Source organism: Emys orbicularis, chromosome 19 (genome assembly GCF_028017835.1).
Source record: "Emys orbicularis isolate rEmyOrb1 chromosome 19, rEmyOrb1.hap1, whole genome shotgun sequence".
Classification (NCBI taxonomy): Eukaryota; Metazoa; Chordata; order Testudines; family Emydidae; genus Emys; species Emys orbicularis.
The window spans coordinates 10,503,841-10,524,041 of record NC_088701.1 but is presented as its reverse complement, the minus strand read 5'-3'; the positions used below and the strand labels follow the sequence as shown (position 1 = coordinate 10,524,041).

Sequence of the window (20,201 nt, the reverse complement as noted above, 5' to 3'; positions counted from 1 at the left end):
ATGTAATGGTGAATGGGGTGGGGGCTCAAGCTACTAAGCGAGTACTATAGAGGGAAAAAGTTTCTGACAGCCATGCGCACCAACACCTAGAGTGAAATGCACATGTGTAGTTACTCAAGGAACTATTGTTTATTTGCATACTATATAGACTTTGCATACTATACAGACTTTCATGAAGTCTGTTTTTTCTATTATACACAGATTAGTAGCCAGTGTTGCAAGATTTTACACATTCAGTCTTAACTTTAGCATTTCCTGGCTTCCAAGTGCTTAACTTCGCAATATTGATATTTTCTTAATGTCATTTTTTTGCATGGAGTTTCCTAGCTAAAATTATTTGTATTGAATCTCCAAGCAAGCCAACAAAAAAACAAAACAAAACAAACAAACAAAACCAGTTACCTACCTTTTTGTAAATGTTGTTCTTTCAGATGTGTTGCTCATGTCCATTCCATTCTAGGTGTGTGCATGCCCACATGCACAGTTGGGAGATTTTTGCCTTAGTGGTATCTGTAGGGTCGGCCACGCTCATGTATTGGTATATTAGGCGTTGCCGACCCTGTGCCCTTTCAGGGTCGGCAACGCCTTCTTACTGCCCATGACGGTTGGTTGGAGCGCCATGTCTTGCATCGCAAGAGTGTTAGTGGTCCTTACAGTCCATTGTTCTGTCTCCTTTGTTGTTAGTTGCTAGGTACTTAGTTAGATCTTTAAGTTAAGTGTTAGAGTAGTTGTTTAGAGTCCCGGCTTGGACTGCGCCTCGGAGCGGGGCATGCCCGTGCCCCAGATTTTAAGCCATGTTCATTGTGTAGCCGGCCAATGCCCATTAGTGACTGTTTAAAACGTTTGAGGGAGTCCCACAGAAAGGATAAGTGCAGAATCTGCAAAAACTTTCACCCTCAAACTCAGAAGGAGCGGGATATTTGCTTAAGGGCCCTCCTCATGGAGCTTGCGCTTCATCCTACCTCTCGATCGGACTCCACGCCTGGTACCTCGATTTGACAGTCCAACTCACATTCTTAGTCCTGGGAGAAGTACCGGCTGAGCCAACTGGCTGTGACATTCTGGGCTCCAGGAAGGCAAAACGGCTGAGATCTGACTCTGATTGGCTATATACCAGTTCCATAACTTTCTAGCTTCGGCGCACAGGAAAGGGAATCTCTCTCTTCTGGTTGTTATCAAACATGCAAGCCACGTTGTCTGTCATGATTGTGATTGTTTTGCTACTGATGAGGGCAGGAACTCAAGGTAGGCAATCCTTGAGTTCCAACAAATTGATATAGAGACCAGTTGACTGAGGTGACTACCTGCCCTGAGTTATGAGTGAGGGATGGGGGTATATCTCAACAAACAGCGATGCATCTGTTGTCACAGTTATTATTGGAGCAGGTTGGATCAACGGGACACCCACACAGACTTTGCATTAATCTTGCCATCAATCCAGAGAGTTCTTCACCTGGAGGGGAACCTTAACCTGTTCGTCCAATAGGTCCCCCTGAATCAGCCCTAAAAGCAGCAGAGGCATAATTTTGCATGCTTGGTCACAACGGTGAAAACTGTCATATGACCCAGGAGCTGCAAACAGTTCCTTACTGTAGTACAGGGTCTTCCTTGACTTGTCCCAACCAGATGTGACAAAGTTACGAATCTGAATGTGGGAAAGAAGTCCCTGGCTACCAACGAATCCAAATATACCCCCATGAATTGTATTCTCTGTTACAGGGGCTAATGTGGATAATTTTTTTTTTTTAATGTTTAGCTGGAGACCCAATTCTTGGAGGAGAGAGGGGGCTCTGGATGGAAGTTAGTACCGGTTTGTAAGATCAGCCCTTGACTAACCAGTCGTCAAGATACTGGGTGATTAAAATTGCTTCTCACCAAAGGTGAGCAGCTACTACTGCTAAAGCCTTTCAGAATGCCTTTGGGGCCAAACAAAGTCTGAAGAGAAGTACTCAGCACTAAAAACAATCCTGGCCCATGGTGAAGTGCAGGTATCCCCTGTGTGCAGGATGTATCTCTAGATGGAAATAGGCAATCTATAGATCGAGGGCCGAAAACCAATCTCCTGCCTTTAGAGAAGAGATTAGGGCTGCCAGAGCCACCATCTGGAACTTTTTTGAGACGTGATACAAAAGTATACCTTGAGTAAAACCCCTTCCCCTGTGAGGTCTACTGCTCCTTGTCGCAGGGCTGGTACATCCAGTCACCCTTTGGGGGTGGGGGAGAGCTGCTTTACAGCCCTGTGGCTGGGTCTGTAGGACTGTCCTTGGTCTTGAGGCAGCACGGCCTAGCGGCCAGAGTCAATAGCTCGGCCCTTGCTGCCAGGGCAGCGCGGCCTAGCGGCCAGAGTCAATAGTACAGGTGAGCTGGGCCACACGCTGGGGTGAGTGGTGGCCAGGGTAGGGGGACCCGGGCCCTCCCTCTCCACTGGGTCCCAACCCAGGGCCCTGTTGGTGGTGGGGTTGCCCACCACCAGCTCACCGGGGATCCTACCGAAACACGCCGAGCTAGTCTGGTTCTACAACTGATTCCCTGCCAAGTTTCCCTGGGTCACTTCCTACCCAATTCTCTGCAGTTTGCCGTCTCTGGGTCCCCACGGTCTCTCCACTCTCTGTGGCATCCTGAGCCTGGGGGGTTGTCTTTGTCTGACTGGCCTCTGAATCCTGGAGTGCAGGCGGTCCTCAGACAGGAGCCAGCAGTGCACTTCCTTCCTCGCCAGCGGTCAGCCCAGACTGAGCAGCTCTGCTTCCTTTTATACCCTGTCTCCCGCTGGAGCATGCCCAGCAGAGCTGAGGGAGCATGGCCGCCTCCTCAGCCCAAAGAAAAGGATTAACCGCTGCTGCACCAGGGCGGGGCTGGTACAACTAAACAAAGGAGGGAGTGTACTTCTTGGCTCAGTATAGTCTTGTTAGAGGGGTCCCTGAAGAGGATGTGGAAGGGAGGAAGGGACAAAGTGGATGGTGGAGTCCAATGTTATAACCTCCATGACACTTGTGTCTGCTGGAAATGGGAAAGGCAGTCTCCAAAAGTGTGGAGGTGGGCAAAAGGTCGCAGCTTGCAAACTAGAGGTGAGGGAGGAGTTGAGCCCTTGACCATCCTGTCAAAATAGCTATTTCAAAGATGACTGGGTACTTGCTGAAGGCGGGTGGGAAACTTTTCCCTCCGAAATCTCAGTCTCTTTCTAGCAGGTTCTGTGAAATCCAGAGAATTGTGTTGGGTATGATCTTTGGGCAGTTTGAGACCCACTAAATCTCCTCTTTTTTGTAGGAGTACATATACCAGAAACCTCACCATAGCCCTGGAGTTCTTCAGCGTGTGCAGGGACTCGTCTGTATTCCTGAGAAGAGCTTCTGATCAAACAGGAGGTCCTCAACTGCATTTTGTACCTCTCTCACGAACCCCAACAGCTGGAGCCACGACACTCTGTGCATGACAATTGCTGTGGAGATGGATCTAGTAGCAGTGTCTGCAGCATTCAAGAATGCTGGGAGAGGGGTTCTGGCTAATAACTGCCCTTAATGATAGCCTGAAAGTGCTCTCTATGCTCTTGTGGAAGATGTTCAATAAAGGTTGCAAACTTGCTGTAACTCTTGTGACATCATACTTAGCCATGTCTGCCTGATAATTTGTGATCCAAAATTGAAGGGTCGCAGATGAGTACGCCTTTCACCCAAAAAGGTCTATCCTTTTCTGGTCCTTGTCATAAGAGGCAGATCTGGAATAATGCTATTTACCTGGCTCGTTTACGGCATCCAACACATGGGAATTAGTTGGAGGATGGCAAAACAAAAATCCTGAGTCTTGGGGTAACAATATTTTTTATCTGTCCATTTACAAGTTGCCAGTATAGTGCCATAAATTTTCCACACAGCCTTTGCTGGATCCATGAGCTCGTCATTATTGGGTAACGCAACCTGGGTAGGTGTCACTGGCTACAAAGGAGCTTGCATTGTGTGTCTTTAACCTCCTCAAGAGGTATCAAGGGGGTGTCCACCATCCTCTTCACAAGATCCTGTAATCAGCAAAAAAGCTCAACCATCGATAGTGATGGAAACATGACTACTTCATCCAGAGACAAAAATTAAACAGGGGTTTGAGGGGTAGCCTTGTTGTCCACCCTAGCCTCCTGTCCCTCAAAGGTCTTCTGGTGGTGGGGGTTTGGTGGAGGAGAATGTTTGAGACTAGTTTCCTGGTGCAGTGGAGCCAGAGGTCTAGAAAATTGCTGCGGATACGCTGCCCAAAGACCCTAGTGGTCCATACAGGAGAAGGGGTGGGACTGATCCCAGGACTGATCCCACTGTCTCTGACATGGACGAGAATCCTTATGGGTTCCTGTAAGTATGGGTTCCACAATCTCAGTTCAGGCCTCTACGTGCTAAAGTAATGCAAACAAACAAACGAAAACAACATGGAAGACTTCCTTGCATGGAATCAGACAGTTATGATCACCAGCCTATCAATACTTCTTGTCTTTGTGAACCTGCTCCAAGTAGAACAGTAGTCAAACGGACAGTGCTCAAAATGTTCTCCAGACAAAAAGCCTATAGACAAGTGAGGTACAACCAATTTTTTCTTCACTTAAAACAAAGGATTGAGCTCTGCTCAAAAAAAACAGAATCCAAATTAAGAAGTTTCCAGAAGTTGGTGAATAGGAAACCCTTGTAACCCACCATTCAGCAATAAATTAAACCCCCATAAAAATGCAAACAAAGCAGGAAACTATTTTAAAATCTTGCCCGGAAGGATGTCATTGATATATTTTGGTGCATATCAGAGGGAAGAACATTCTGAAGTTGCAGGCACTCAGTGGAAAAAGACCAGCCTTTCACTCCTCTGTTATACAATAGGACAGTCAGCAGGCTTAAAACTGCTCACTTCTAGTGCTATACTAGAAGGCTGGGCACAAAATGACCTTCAGATTGGCCCAAGACCTTGTCATGCAATCGTTGGATCCATCTATGCAGTATTGTACAGTGAAGACTGGGTAGAGATCTGATACAGATGATTTAACATGGATCCCTAACATCACTTCAAAGCCTGAAAGGAGGAGTTCCATGCATCTAACTTTTCACATCTTCATAATTTAGTCTCATTCTCCTAAGCAAAGTTAGAGGACACAATTAATGCGAAAATGCCCAGAATGCTGAGACTGGGAGGCCAGGATTTCAAATAAATTACTATAGGAGGCAGGGAGGAAGGAGAACAGTGATCTCCATGTAGTAATAGCCTGCAGCCTGGTACAGCACCCATATACCGAAGCCCTGATGTTTAGAACTGTGAGCTGTAATTTAAATTCCCCTGTGCTAGCCAAGTGCTTCCTGCCACATATACCAGCATCACTGATGCTTGCAGGCTCTCTGTGGTGAATCCCTCAGTTCCTCCTTAAAACATATCTCTCTCCTTTTAACAATTTTAACAATGATTTTAAAAACTAACATGCTGTGTAAAATGCTAAGCAGATCACTCAGTAGTATGGAAATTCAGAGTGTGGCTTTGAGCATTGCTGTAGCTAGACAGTTATGATGCACTGAGCAGAAACTTGAGAGGTCACACACAGTGTGATGATGCAGTCAAAAGATCTAATGCTCCTTTGAGCTACAGTGCAGGATTCTTTATCCAAAGCCACACAGGAATAGAAGGACATATATATATAGCTTGAGTAAATGCAGCACACAGCAGCAAAAGTGATAGGAATTTAGATTCATGAGGAATATGAAACAAACATTAAAAAATGGCATATAGGAAAAATTCCCTGCATATAAGCCAACAATTTCTGGGGCATTTAACCTTGCATTTTAAAAAACAAAAGCAAGTTTTCACTCTTTAATGGCTGGGAAGAAAGCTTCCCAATGTGCAGACCTGCCTTCTTAAGTCTGCAGACAGGTCTAGTGTGTGGATGAAATCCTGGTCCCACTGAAATCAATAGGAATCTTGCCTCTGCCTTCAATAGGGCCAGGATTTCACCCTGTACTTCTTGCTGCTTAAGGCTTTCAAAAACAGAGCTGAGCAAAATTAAGACTGGTCAGTGTCAGTGCAGCTATTCAGAAATTGACTAGAATTTCAGTATCAGAGAAGCCAGTCTCACTCTGCTGTTGCTTGGGAAAAGCTGTGAAAACCAGCAATGGAAGGTATATATAGGAGAAGAGGGTGCAAAAATGGAGGTTAAAGTAGCAAGGGGAAGGGGCTGAGTTTTAAAATTTATCTGAAATGTATTTGGTAGGCAGGATCCAGCAAAACACTGCTATTTATGCATGACCCTGTACCATGAGGACCACATCTGCCACGTCACCACTGGCTGCCTTAACTAAGGAGTGCAATTCATTGCGTTCTCATCAGGTCATTCAAAAACATGAAGCTTAAATAATGTATTCAAGGAGAACTCCTTCACCAACAGAACCAGTGTGTGAACTGTGAAAGAAACAACGCCGTTATTTAGGACATCATTAGCAGAAACAATAGTTTCACTAGGTAGCTTTGGTTACAGCACAACACATATGCCTAGCCTGCACAAGACAGCTGCTACCAAATACCACTGTCTCTCTTAACCTGAAGAAGAGCTCTGTGAAAGCTTGTCTCCCTTACCAACAGAAGGTTGGTCCAATAAAAGACATTACCTCTCCCATATTGTCTCTAATATCCTGGGACCAACACAACTACAATAACTCTGCATACATGGATCAGAAGCAGCTTTTTAGGGCTGTGAAAGCTCAGGCTAATTATGTCTTTAAACAGTCCCACAATTGCAGCAAAGAAGCCACAAAATAGCCACCCATAGTGCCTTTGGAGTCAAAACATAAAAGAGCAACCAGCATTGAAAAAGTAGAACAGTGAAACCTAGTGTCTGAGAATATATAGCAGTACATATCCCTAGGACAATAGTAACTGTATAATTCCCCTGTCCTCAAAGTGCATAGCCTAAATTAGATCTGTTGGAATTAAAAACCCAATATCTGGGGTTGGAAAGCAGAAAGAACTGATTAAACTGCTCTAAAATGGAAAAAAGATGTGAAACTTCCAGCTGAATAGCCAAATCTTCATATGACCACCCGATGGCTCCTACCTCCTTGAATATTATCTACCAAAAGAGATTAGTCTCTCAAAGCATATCTTGGAGAGAAGTACTTTGGCTCACGTCAGGAGGAACTCCTCAGTTTTCCCTTGGGTAGCTTGCCTACATATTTTCGAAGATAGTTTGTAATCCAACCCTTACAAAATGCTTCAAGACCTGATGAATGGGCAAAGTGCTTTCAGGTTTCTTCTCCTCTTGGAAGGAAGGTGAAAACTTTACATGTTTCCGGTTCACATTTACATCAATAAGTGCCTGACAATTCTCCAATATAAGATCATCTCCAAGGGAGGGGAGATGCAGGAGCAAGATGATGAGTTAAGTTGCAGCCAAATATAATTCCCTTTAAAAAGCCATCCTGACAAGCTGTCAGTCTGGATGGATCTGGTCTTCACTGAAAAGGCTAGATTAAGCAGAACATCCAAGTATACCAATATAGTATGGTGTACGGGGCAATACAATGGAGTAGCTTTCATGATAGTTATAGGAGGCCTTCAATATTCTGTTCTAAGCCGAGCAATATCCACAAACTACATGCCAAAATGCCCAATGCAGAGTGTGCACGTGTGTTTTCAGCATAAAAAATGAGATGGCACAAGGGAGCACAGCACCGTGGGAACCTCGGGCTCTTATTCTGGATCTTCTTCCTGTTACGAGTGTGAAGTTATTGAAAGATAACTGACTGTTCCTACACAGGCTACTGGAACTAGGAGAGTCATTCCAGCTGCTCTGAATACGAATGTAAACAGACATTTTCATGGAATACTGAAGTTTCCATATTGAGTGAAACACTTCCCTTCTGTAAGCTACACTGCTATTTAAAAAAGCCCTACAGACTGCAGAAGTGAGTGGAGAGTTGCACATTTTAATGAAAGGCTCTGACGCAAAGGATTACTGAATTTTGATAAAGGATTACTGTGATGGCAACACAGAGTACTGAGTACGACAAAGTTAGTTATAAAGTTATTTGCTTCTGAGGCTTTACAAGATGGGAAGCAAAACAAGTTTTCACTTCAGTTAAAGGGTGGTAAACAAAGTACACAGTTACAGAGACCAAGGAGAGATTACTCACATTGTGCGGTAACTACAGTTCTTCAAGATATTTCCCCACCACCACCACTCTTATGGATGCTCAACTTCAGATGCCTCCCAGGAGGTTTGTATCAGAGAGTTTCAGCAGCAGTGCCCATTTGTCTCACACAAGCACTCCTGATGGCCTCATGCCCTGTACTGAGATATAGAGCTGCATGGGCAAACTACCCCCAGTTCCTTTTCCACTGTGATTTCTGCGAGACAAAACTCTGAACCAGAGAGAAAGGAGGGTGGGTAGTGGGGCACCCATAGAGAGACATCTTGAAGAAGTGCAGTTACTGCACAAGGTGAGTAACCTCTCCTTCTTCGAGTAATGTCCCTATAGGTGCTCCATTTCAGGTGACTCCCGAGCAGTATCCCTGGAAGCAGGAGGGAGCTTTGGATTTGAGTCCAACACTGAAGTTATAACTGCAATGTTAAATACAGCATCTGATCTGGCAGCATGAATCAAAGCTTAGTGTTTGGAGACCAGGTTGCCACTGTTCAGATATCAGCCACTGAAATATCCTTCAGCAGTGCTATAGAAGCATGCTGAGATCATGTAGAATGGGCTAGGCACTTCAGAAGGAGGCTGAACCTTGAGAGTTTTGAGTGGAGATTGTGGATCCTCTGGATCTGTCTATAAACAAACTGTCTGGGAGACTTTCAAAATGGTTGGGTTCTGTCCAGATAGAAGGCTAATGCTCTTCTGACATCCAAAGTGAGGAGGGAAAAATCTTCAGTGGTCTGGTGTGGTTTTGGGAAGAAGACTGGAAGATGAATATTAATGGTTAATACAGAATTCAAAATATACCTTTAGTAGAAGGCTATGATGTGGTCATAATGAAACTTTCTCCCTGAAGAATACTGTAAAGGGAGGGTCTGGGATTATAGCCCCCTTTCCCCAACTCTTTTGGCAGAAGTGACAGCCACCAAGACAGCAGTTTTCATGGCCAGGTGAAGATGGGAACAGGCAGCCACTGGCTCAAAGGGGACTATTAAGGACCAAGTTAAGTTTAGGGGAGAGCTCTATTCAGTGGAAAGGTTCAACCTCTTAATGAATTTTGCTGTCCTGGAGTGAGCAAGCACTGAGAATCCCTCAACACAGCAATGAAAGGTCATTTTGGCTGCCATATGAGCTTTACTGAACTCATGGAGAGTCCTGACTTTTTCAATTCCAACAGGTAGTCAAGGACAGCGAAGAGGGAAGAATGAACACGTGAAAACTGCTGCCCAGTACAACAGTGGTGAAATCTCTTACATTTCTGAAGGCAAATGTTTCACAAGATATCTTTCTGCTGTTTAACATCACTGTTATACCTCTGCAGAATAGGAAGATGCTATCCCCAAGAACCATCAAGGAACCAAGCTCTGAGATGAAGAATTCCCAGGTTGGGATGAAGAGTCCAACGGGAATCCTGAGACAGCAAGTGGGGAGATGCCAGACAACAAAGACGAATCAGCTAAGGGTACCACCCTTGACTTGGTCACTATGGGATAACTAAAATGGCCCTGGGTTTTTCTTGTCTGATCTTGTTCAACACTCTCAAGATCAAAGCTGTGGGAGGATATGCATGGAGAAGGGGCCTTTTTTCCAAGGAATGAGGAAAGGAGTCCACCCTCCTCTTGAGCAGAATTTCTTGTACTTCCTGTTGGTGGTGGCAGTAAACAAGTCCACCTCTGGAAACTCCAGGGTCAGAAAAATGCAATTGCGGATCCATAAGTCCAGCTCCCAATTGTTATCTAGGGAGAAGTGACAGCTGAGATTGCCACCCATCATGTTTTATATACCTGGAAGGTGAGACTGAAATAAGGTCGTGATTGGTTATTACATCAGTTCTATAGCTTTATTGCTTCAGCCCGGGGGTGGGGGGGAATCTTGCACCCCTTTCCTCCTGACAACTGACGTAGAACATGCAAGCTATGCTGTCTGTCAAGACTTTGATGGATTTGCCTTTGATTAATGGAATGAAATAGCTACAGGCATTTTTGACTGCCCTCAGCTCCAGGAGGTTGATGTGTAGAAGAGACACTTGGGCAGACAATTTGCCCTGAATGGTGAGCGTCCCCAAGTGTGCCCCTGCACCCCACCATGGCTGCATCTAATGTTACGGTGATATGAGGCTGGATGAAAGGAACACCTGCACAAACATTGGATGGGTCCTTCCACCAACTGAGTAAGTCCAGTACTCAGTGAGGGAAAGACACTAGATTGTGCTTCTTCAGGCTATAAATTATCCTGAGCCATCCCTGGACAGAGCAAAGATGTAACCTGGCATGTTATGTTACAAAGGTACAAGGTGCATGCGTTCTGGCAGTTGGAAGCAACGGTCTTCCCAGTGGTCACCATGAGAAAGGCATGAGGCTCTTGAAAACCGTTAATTGGTGGCCCAAAGATTCTAATATAGCCACTGAGGAAAGCCATTAAGCACAGAAGATGGCATCCAATGCTGCTCAGACCAATGAGAAGGGACATAGATTTGTCTTGCCCCTAGATCCTCTCTTTCCATAAAGGTGTTAGGGAAGATGTCCCTATGCCGACAGGTCCTTGCACAAAGATTTGGGAATCTGAAGAGAGGTCCTCATTATTGTCTACAGGATGAGCTCTGCCTAGCTCAGAAAGTACTGGAGAAGCAGGTGGCACCAGGGAAAGATCTAATCCTGGTGACCCGGTTGATATCAGTATCAACAGGTACTCCCCATTGAGAGGGGAGACTTCGGCTCTTCTGAGACAAACAAGTCTCTTGAATACCTAAATTCTTGTGGTATCAGGTGGATTTGTGCTGAGAATGAGGAATGTTCCACAATCTGTACCAGGTTGAGACCTGCTTTGATGGGTCCTGTCTAGCAGAAGTCATTGGTACCAAAGATGACGACTCCTTTGGACGCACAAGGGACCCTGGATCACTTGTCTAGAAACCAAAGGCAGCACAGGATGGCCTGTCGGTACAGCGCTTCTGGAAGCAGAGAATGTATTGTCTCTCCTAATGCGTTCATGCTTAGGTGGTACTGAGTATAGCTTTGATACCAATGTATGGTTGTTACTGTGGCTCTTTGAAGGGCTCTGAGTCTTAGAAGACTTCCCAGTATTACCAGAGCCTGGAGCCTCAGCAGTATTCAGTCCGGGACCTGAGGTCTCTGACAGTCAATTTCTGAAGACACTAGGGCTTTTTTGAAATAGGCTCTTCATGAGGAGAACTAGAACTCCTCTTTTGAAGTGCCTATTTGGTACCCTCCAACATCTTTCCCTGAAAAGGTGGGGGGAAATCTGGTGCAGAAGCTGATGAGGCACTACGCTCAAAGGCTGATGTACAGGGGAGTATCGTGGCCTGGATCCGAAGATGGGAGTGCTCCATCGTAGAGGAGCTTGAATTTAATCTCCTGTTTTTTTTCTAGCTTTGATCTTAAAGTTAAATAGGTATTGTGCTTTTGAGGGATATGACTGTACCCCAAACAGTAATTGTACTGGCAATGTCCAGCACTCAGTGGGACAGATTCCTGAGACATGAGACTGTACTTGAATCCCAGAGATCCTGGCATACACTGGCGACAAGGCAAAAAACCCCATAGGGAACCCCTCAGGCGGGGAGGAGGAGAAGCACTGAAAAAAGCTCGCCTCAAATGAAGCAAAGAAATTATAAAATACAACTTGTAGAAGTGAATAATTACACGAAATTAAAAATTAGATGATCCTAAAGCAAGCTTAGGGCAACGCTAGAAGCAGGCATGCTAGACACTCTCTCAGGCTGAGGGAGGTTTGCCACACAGCTCTACTCAGAGTTGGGACAGGGAACGAGGATGTCTGGAGTTCATGCATGGGCTTAACAGGCACTGCTACTGAAAACCTCCAATCAAAGATGCAAGGGATGCATGCACACCTGAAGTGGAGTGCCTATAGGGACACTACTCGAAGAAGAAAAAAAAAGTTACCAGTTCAGTCTGTTCAAGCTGGTATAGCAACTACAGTTCATGCTAACACTGCAATGTGGAAGATTTGTTTTTGAAAATTTAGTGTACCATTCTGGTATATTTCTGTACTTCAATTTATTTTACTTTTAAGTTTAGGGTATAGGTTATGATAAAGTTTCAGGTACGAGTTCAAAACAGAAAAGCACTCTAACAAAGCAGTTTCTTTACCTGCAGTTTCCGTGCCATAGCTACCACCTCATGATCAGCAGGGTTGTATTTGTAACAATTGGAAAACATCAATCGGACATCTGCTGCAAATTCCTGAGCATCTCTGTATTCCCGGTTCTCCAGTTTAGACTAGAAGGGAAAACAAAACTCCACTATCAACAGAGCAAGCAAAACAAGTTACTGAATGGACAAGAAATATCTTGGATCTATGGCAGCCATAGAGTTCTGGGCTTCCACCTAATCTCCATCTATATCTAACCTTTGCCAAATGGAGCATTGCTTTGGAAACTTGCCAGAAACCTGAGATCTGCATTGGATTTACATAAAATGGAGCACATTACAGCCATCCTGAACTATAACATGGAGGTGCATCCAAAAGACGACTACAGAAATAGCATACAATGCAGCTAAACTGCTGAGACCAAAATGGAACATTGTATGCTGGAGCTGGTATTCCTTCATAGAACATCCATCCATAATAACGGGCAGCTGCAAGCTACATGGGAGAACGCGACTGCCCACATCTGGCAGACACTTTCACTGACTACCAATTCAAAGGACAGTATGAAGGAACTAATCCACTAGATTACTGGTCCCCATGCCCATGAACATCATTACCAATCACAGTGCAGGGTTTTGTTTCAACAACAATGCGCTAAAACTTCACACACACACCTGAAATTATTTTTTAAACAAACAAGTTTTTAATCTTTGTATCACTTTCTTATAAGAGAAATCCCAAACTGTCAGTAGCAGTTAAAGACATCCCGCAAGTCGGGTCAGTCCAGGATAGCAGTGACAGTTTGAGGAATTAGAAATTGGGACCACAGGATAATCCCTCCTTCAGGTCAGCAGGAACTTGGAAGCATTCAAGAAGGCAACATGCTTGGCATTTTTCTGTCAGACACAGGGAACCACATCCAACTGGCTGTGGCAATGTAGGATTTTTGAGAGTAGTGTGGGAACAAATCCCCCAAGGATCTAAGGATGAATCTTATTCCCACCCCCGGGGAAGAGATAGAGCTTGATTAAAGAAACAAAGCAGTTGAACTGTGCAGGCTTAGTCAGTCCAGAGTGAGACTGTCGGGCATTACAAAAACACAAGCCTTAAAATAAACTCCCTGCACAGCAACCTCATTTTATTATGAAGTGAATGTAGTGGTGTGAAGCCCTGATGTGTGCAGATCTCAATTTATCGACAGTTGTCCACACCATCTCATTATATACCTCAATTTTTGTCTGAAGGAGCCAGAGGTGAGGATAGTTCTGTCTCCATGGCTCATTCAATCCTTTGCCTCTCTGCTGTGCCTGCCAACAACAAGGCCAAAAGTGATGGTGTTTTTTTGAGAGGTGGACACCTGACCATCAGCAACTGGAACAAGACCCACCAATGCATTTCATATAAACATAAAACAGTTGTCATGGGCAATGATTTTTGCTCACAACCAACTTGAACTAAATTTCAACCAGTGACCTGGAATAAAGAACTTTGTTATCCCATTACCAATGCTTCAGCCATCCAGATCCTCTCTGTACTTGTGGTTTTTCAGAATTTCCTAGCTGTTTTTTTTTTTTTTTTTTTTGGTTAGATTTGGAGAATACTACAGAATGTGCAAAGTTATTATGCATATTCAGAAAAAGGGGCGATTGTACCAGCTCAATCTTCAGCACAGTTTTTAATTATTCAATTGAAGAAAAAAAACTATACTCCTTCATTCACTTCATTCTGGCAAAGTTCTAGAGTAATCTCAATATGGGGGTGGGGGAGAGAGAAATTTGTCTCTTTCTTCTGCTTGAAGTATTTTAAAAAAGAAACCTGGGTTGTGTGAATATTAGGGCTCAGAGTTAAATTGATACAACCAAAGAATTCTGCAGTTTAAAGCTATGTCCATGATGAGGTTATAAAATGACAGTGCTCCAAACAATGAATTGACATTTTCAGCAGAGATATGGACTGCTTTCCAATTACTTCTCTTGGATAAGTAACTCCCAAATACTCCATGAGAGGGAGCTAGCTGTGTCCTCACAGCAGAAGGCTTCGATTTAGATGCTCTGGAAACATAGTCCTTTACATTAAGCAGAACATTTCCTTTAAAGGTGAATAGCCAATGTGGTGGTGGTTTTTCTTTTTTTTTGTTTTTTAAAGAAAATTCCCCTACTACAGCAATCTGTACTGATTGATTGAGCCCATTATCTTGGCTAAGGGTATTCAGTGTAGGCTGGCCATAGTAGAGGACATTTACTTTTAAAAAATGCACAGGCAATTTTTTTTTTTTTTTTTTTAACATTCTGGAAAGGACTGTCTTCTTTTCAGGACCTGTCACTTAAAGAGTAGCACACTATGGACAGATGAGAGACTCCACCTACCAGAATTCTCAGGTTACACAGAATGAATGGTTAATTGATTTCAGACAGAGTCCCAGAGAAGAATCCTTTCTTTTGCAACACACACATTTTTGGTGGATATCTACAACACACCATGTTAAGCATGCAGCTGCACACGTACGCCCATATACAGGAGTTGGCATGTCAAACAGACTGCATTTCCCCAGGGAAGCTATTCCTCCTGCACAGTCAATTTTTTTTTTTTTTTTGGCTATGTGAAACTGAGCTTACTTTGATTGTGCTCAGATCCATGGGATGTTTAATGATATCACAATAATCATGCAGTCCCAGTGCTTCCACGTCCACAGGTTTGTAGAAGGGCCATGCGTAGGCAGCATGCTTCTTGGCAAACATCTCTTTGATGATGCCACTGCAATACTTTAACTGCTCAGACACTTTGTTACTGTTACTCTTTTCTACCACATGCTGCTGAGAGTCCGGAACATCCTTCTTTGGAGGTTTCACTGGCCGGCTGCTTTCCCTTCGGGGGCCCATCTTGGCAGACTTGGGTTCAGTGGGCAGCAAGGAGGATTCGTGGATTGCATCTATTGTTGTTGGCGTTGTGGTGTCTGCTTTCCTCTTCACTCCTTTTTTTGTCTGTAAAACAACAAATACAACAGCATTATAATATTTTATTTAGTCTTGTGCTCTTTTGTTACTATTGTATTCACAGGATCCACCTCTGGTTGTATATTAAAGTCTAACCACTAAGTACTCAGGTGAGATAGGACTAAAAAGTTAAAAAGCTTTCTATAAATATGCATGCTGGAAGCAGTTTGTACTGAGCCCTCTAGAAAATGTGAAACTACAAATTATCTTTATTATATTAGCAAAGGTCAAGAGGATGGTTAAATGAGTACACCTCTACCCCGAAATAACGCTGTCCTCGGGAGCCAAAAAAAATCTTACTGCGTTATAGGTGAAACCGCATTATATCGAACTCGCTTTGATCCGCCGGAGCACGCAGCCCCGCCCCCCAGTAGCGCTGCTTTACCGCGTTATATCCGAATTCGTGTTATATCGGGGTAGAGGTGTATTCAAAATCTTTTACTTAAGAACCATGTTAGGGTCAAGTAAACCTCTTAGGATTCATTTCTACAGCTTGTGCGGTGTTTACAGAAGCCCAGATCTTGGATTATTTTGGCTGAGTTGCTTGATGGGATTTTCAGAAGTACCTAAGGCAATCAGGTGACAACTCCCACTGAAGGGTCATATAACTTGGGTACCTAACTCTGTCAAGAACTTCTGTGGCTGTCAGGTGCCATTTACAAAAGTGCCATGTCTCAGGAGAAAGGAAGTGGCAATCTTACTGATGCAATGATATAAAAGGCATTGCTCAAAATAAGAAATATTAGTTAGCAGGATCTGATCTGCTGAAGATGTATGCCAAAATTTTCAAAAGCAACTAGTGATTCAGGTACTCAACTTGAGACATAATAAAGGAGCCCAATTTTATTGGGTGGGAACTCAGCTCTTTTTGAATAGTAAATTTAAAGAATGTTATGTTGCACATCCAAAAATTGAGGCACCCAAAATTACTAGTCACTTTTGGATAGCTTAGCCACAGTGACACAGCTTTTCAAGCCAGATGGCTTTCTTTTCCTTGAAAAGCCTCAAAAAAAACACTATTAACCCCAGTACACAAGGCTGCTGGCTAAATGTTTAGTGGAAATTGTGATGGGCAAATACTGTTCTACTCAATGACTTTGCTACAGTCAACAATCTATGGAAAACAGATTCTACTTTTAATGGATAAGGACAAGTGAGGCAGGGTCTTAGTGGTTAGAGAAGAGGACTGAGAATCAGAACTCCTGGACCCTAATCATCAATCTATGGTTCTGCCCTTGACCTGCTGTATGACCTTGGACAAGTACTAGGTCTACACTACAGCGGGGGTCCGACCTAAGATACGCAACTTCAGCTACGTGAATACCGTAGCTGAAGTTGCGTATTTTAGGTCGGCTTAGCTAGCGGTGAGGACGCGGGAAAGTCGACCGCTGCCGCGCTGCCGCCGACTCCGCTGCCGCCTCCTGCCGAGGTGGATTTCCGGAGTCGACGGCAGAGCGATCAGGGATCGATTTTACCGCGTCTTCACTAGACGCGGTAAGCCGATCCCCGATAAACCGATTGCTACCCGCCGGATCGGCGGGTAGTGAAGACAAAGCATCCTCAGGTGGGATTTTCGAAGACAAATGAGGAGTTAGGAGCCTAACTCTCCTAAGTGCTCTTGAAAATCCCACCCTTCACTTCTGTGTGTCTCAGTCCCATCCCTCCAATCAGTAAAAATCTGTAAAGGAATTTTAAACCCTAAGATGAAAGGGATTTCACAGTGAATGTTTTAAAATAGTCATCCAATAAAAATCTTCTCTCTTCTAGAGAGAAAATTGAACACAAAGAATCCTGACTCATTAACTCCACAGAGTCCCTGTTTACTCACCTTCACAGGCTATGCAGCTGTTGGGATAACAGGTGGGTGTGCCTGAATGGGCTGGGGAGTGGGGGTTGGGGGAACAGAAGGTGGGGGAGGAGGGGGAGGAGGTGCAGGTGGTTGAGGAGGCACCACTGTCATTACTGGAGGCTGGACAATAAGGTCAGGGGTCACAGAAGGAAAGGAATGAGTTGTTTGCACAGACTGAAGATTCTGTTGTGGGGCCTGCGTCTGAGCTGGGGATGATGCTTGAGTTACGTTTTGTACCGTAGATGCTCCTGGCTTGGGTGTAACTGTCAAAAAATGAAGGAATAAAGAAGGGCCACACTTAATGCTTCAAACGTACTCATTTTGATCAGGCAACAAATGCACATTTCATAATGGTCATTATTATTTTTTAAATAGTGGTGCTTGGGTAACAATACTTTAGCGCATCCTTCCCGAGTAATCAAATTCAGGACATCTGAAGAAGTGAGGTTCTTACCCACGAAAGCTTATGCTCCCAATACTTCTGTTAGTCTTAAAGGTGCCACAGGACCCTCTGTTGCTTTTTACAGATTCAGACTAACACGGCTACCCCTCTGATACTTGAAATTCAGGACAGATACTAATCAAATTTTTCATGGTCCATTTTAAGTAGAATCAGGTCCAAAGACACACTGCCCTCAGAGGGGTCCCCATCAGAGCCAGGTGAGAGTCTATTCTCCTTCCCCTGCCTGCTTAGCTTTTTCTGGCCATTCACCTGGCTACAGTTCCCAGTTACCAGGCTTGTGGTACCGCACTGGGCAGAACTTCCTTCAGAAGCAGTCAATACCCATCAATGAACAACAGCCATTGCTATTCAGTGGCAATAAGCAGCCACGTCAACACATCTGCAACAGTCTCAGAGAAAGATCATCCATCTGCCCGCTAGCAGGAACTCCCAGGAGGCAACTTTTAACGTGAAATGCAACAAGAACCTCAGATACCTGTGCAAAAGCCAGATACCTGTGAACACAGGGTTTCCACATTAAAGGATGGGAAAGGCATTTTGAAAGTCATGCCCCTAAGTAATTGAGGAATTCCACCATACTTGGTGGCACCTTAAAGACTAACAGATTTATCTGGGCATAAGATTTCGTGGGTAAAAAACCCACTTCTTTTTGCACTTCTTCTGGGTTTCTTACCCACGAAAGCTTATGCCCAAATAAATCTGTTAGTTTTTAAGGTGTCACTGGACTCCTTGTTGTTTTTGTGGATACAGACTAACACAGTTACCCCTCTGATACTTGGTACCATACCTGGTGTTAACCAGAAGCACTGCCTCCTTTTGATAGTGTTTGCAGGGTGACGTTTGCCAGCACAGTAATCTCATGCTAGGAGGCAGTACTTCTGAGAAAGACACCCACCCATTGCAGGCCAGCAGGCATTACAAGAGTACCCTCCTAGCAGACATCAGATATATTTCACTCTGTCTGTTTAGCAACAGTTCTATTTTTATATATGCAAATTGCAGGAAAAGGAGCACCTATCATTCTAGACAGGGACTTCCTGACATTTTAACTTACATACTATTTGGAACATCCATTCGCCCAATCACTAACAAAACCTAATCATGAGCAAAAAATGACTGATTTTTAGCTTGCAGAAGTTCTAACTAGGATAGCAACCTGAAATTAAGAGATCACAGTGTAGGCCAGCAAATACAGTAGAACTTCAGAGTTATGAACACACCAGTCACCCACACATCCCATTTGGAACTGGAAGCACGCAATCAGGCAGTAGCAGAGACCAAAAAAAGAAAGGCAAATACAGTAAAGCACTGTGTTAAACGTAAACTACCAAAAAAGGGAAAGTTTAAAAAAAGATTTGACAAAGGTAAGGAAACTGTTTCTCTGTTTCTTTCATTTAAATTAAGATGGTTAAAAACAGCATTTTTCTTCTGCATAATAAAGTTTCAAAACTGTATTAACTCAATGCTCAGTTGTAAACTTTTGAAAGAACCACCATAATGCTTTGTTCAGAGTTCCGAACCACCTCCATTCCCGAGGTGTTCATAACTCTGAAGTTCTACTGTATCTATATTTTGGCTGCCATTTCCCAGTATTGCTCTTTCAGCAAAGCACTGGAAACTCTTTAGCAGGACATGCAGCAGCATGTGCATGACTTCAGTAAGCAGGGATGTGTCCACAGATTCAATTTATTGAGGAAAAAAGCTGTGGCCAAATTTAGTCACTTATAAATTATAGCTACAATTTCAACACAAAACCGTGGCATTGTGTAACAGTTAAGATGTCTCAAGTACAACCACCACTAACCCAACCATTCTTCTTATTGGATGCGGAGCTTGGCAAACCAATTTACAGCGGCCTCATCACTGAAACGCAAAGCCCTCAGACTAAAAAGCTAGGAAAAGCAGTGGAAAGGCCGAAGGGTAGTACTCTGTATTGAAAATGCTGTTTCCCTAGGCTGAATCTCAGGAATCTTCTGAGTGGCGGGTGAATGGTAATATGAAAATAAGCGTTCTGGAGGTCGGGGGCCAAAAGCCAGTGTCCTTTCTCTAACCACAATAATTCTGACATTAGAGTCACCACTTTGAAATGTTGTGTTCTCATAAATTTGTTGAGTTTTTGTAAATCCAGGATGGGTTTCCACCTGCCAGTCTTTTTCTGAGTTAGAACGTAATGGGAATAAAAACCTCTCCCCGTGTTCTGATGGTACAGGTTCTATGGCACCTAATTGTATGAAGTGGTTTATTTCCTGTTACAACAGGTGCTCGTGAGAGGGGTCCCTGAAGAGGGACGGGGAAGAGGGGTGGGATAGAAATAAAAAGAGGATGGAGTAGCACTTCTGGATAATCTCTACAACTCATTTGTCTGTCATGATGGTGTTCCAGACTGGGTAGCATGGTGACAGATGGTCTCCAAATGGGTGGGGCACCATATCTGGTTTCGGAATCAGAGTGTGGTGGTCTCATGCCCTCGATCACACCTTCAAAATGATTGTCTGGAGGTGGATGGTTGAGACGTCAAAGGTTGATCTTGGTTCTGCCGACGTCTGTTCCATTTTTGTTTATGCCATTGATTGTACTGTCTTTGTGGTCGGAAGTATGGCAGAGACCGGAATCTCTGGTTGTAA

At 44.0% G+C, this 20,201-nt stretch overlaps 1 pseudogene; it reads right to left on the bottom strand.

Annotated features, from left to right (window-relative positions):
• The window catches only part of LOC135892054 (bromodomain-containing protein 4-like), a 104,801-nt pseudogene that overhangs the window by 60,698 nt on the left and 23,902 nt on the right, over nucleotides 1-20,201 (bottom strand).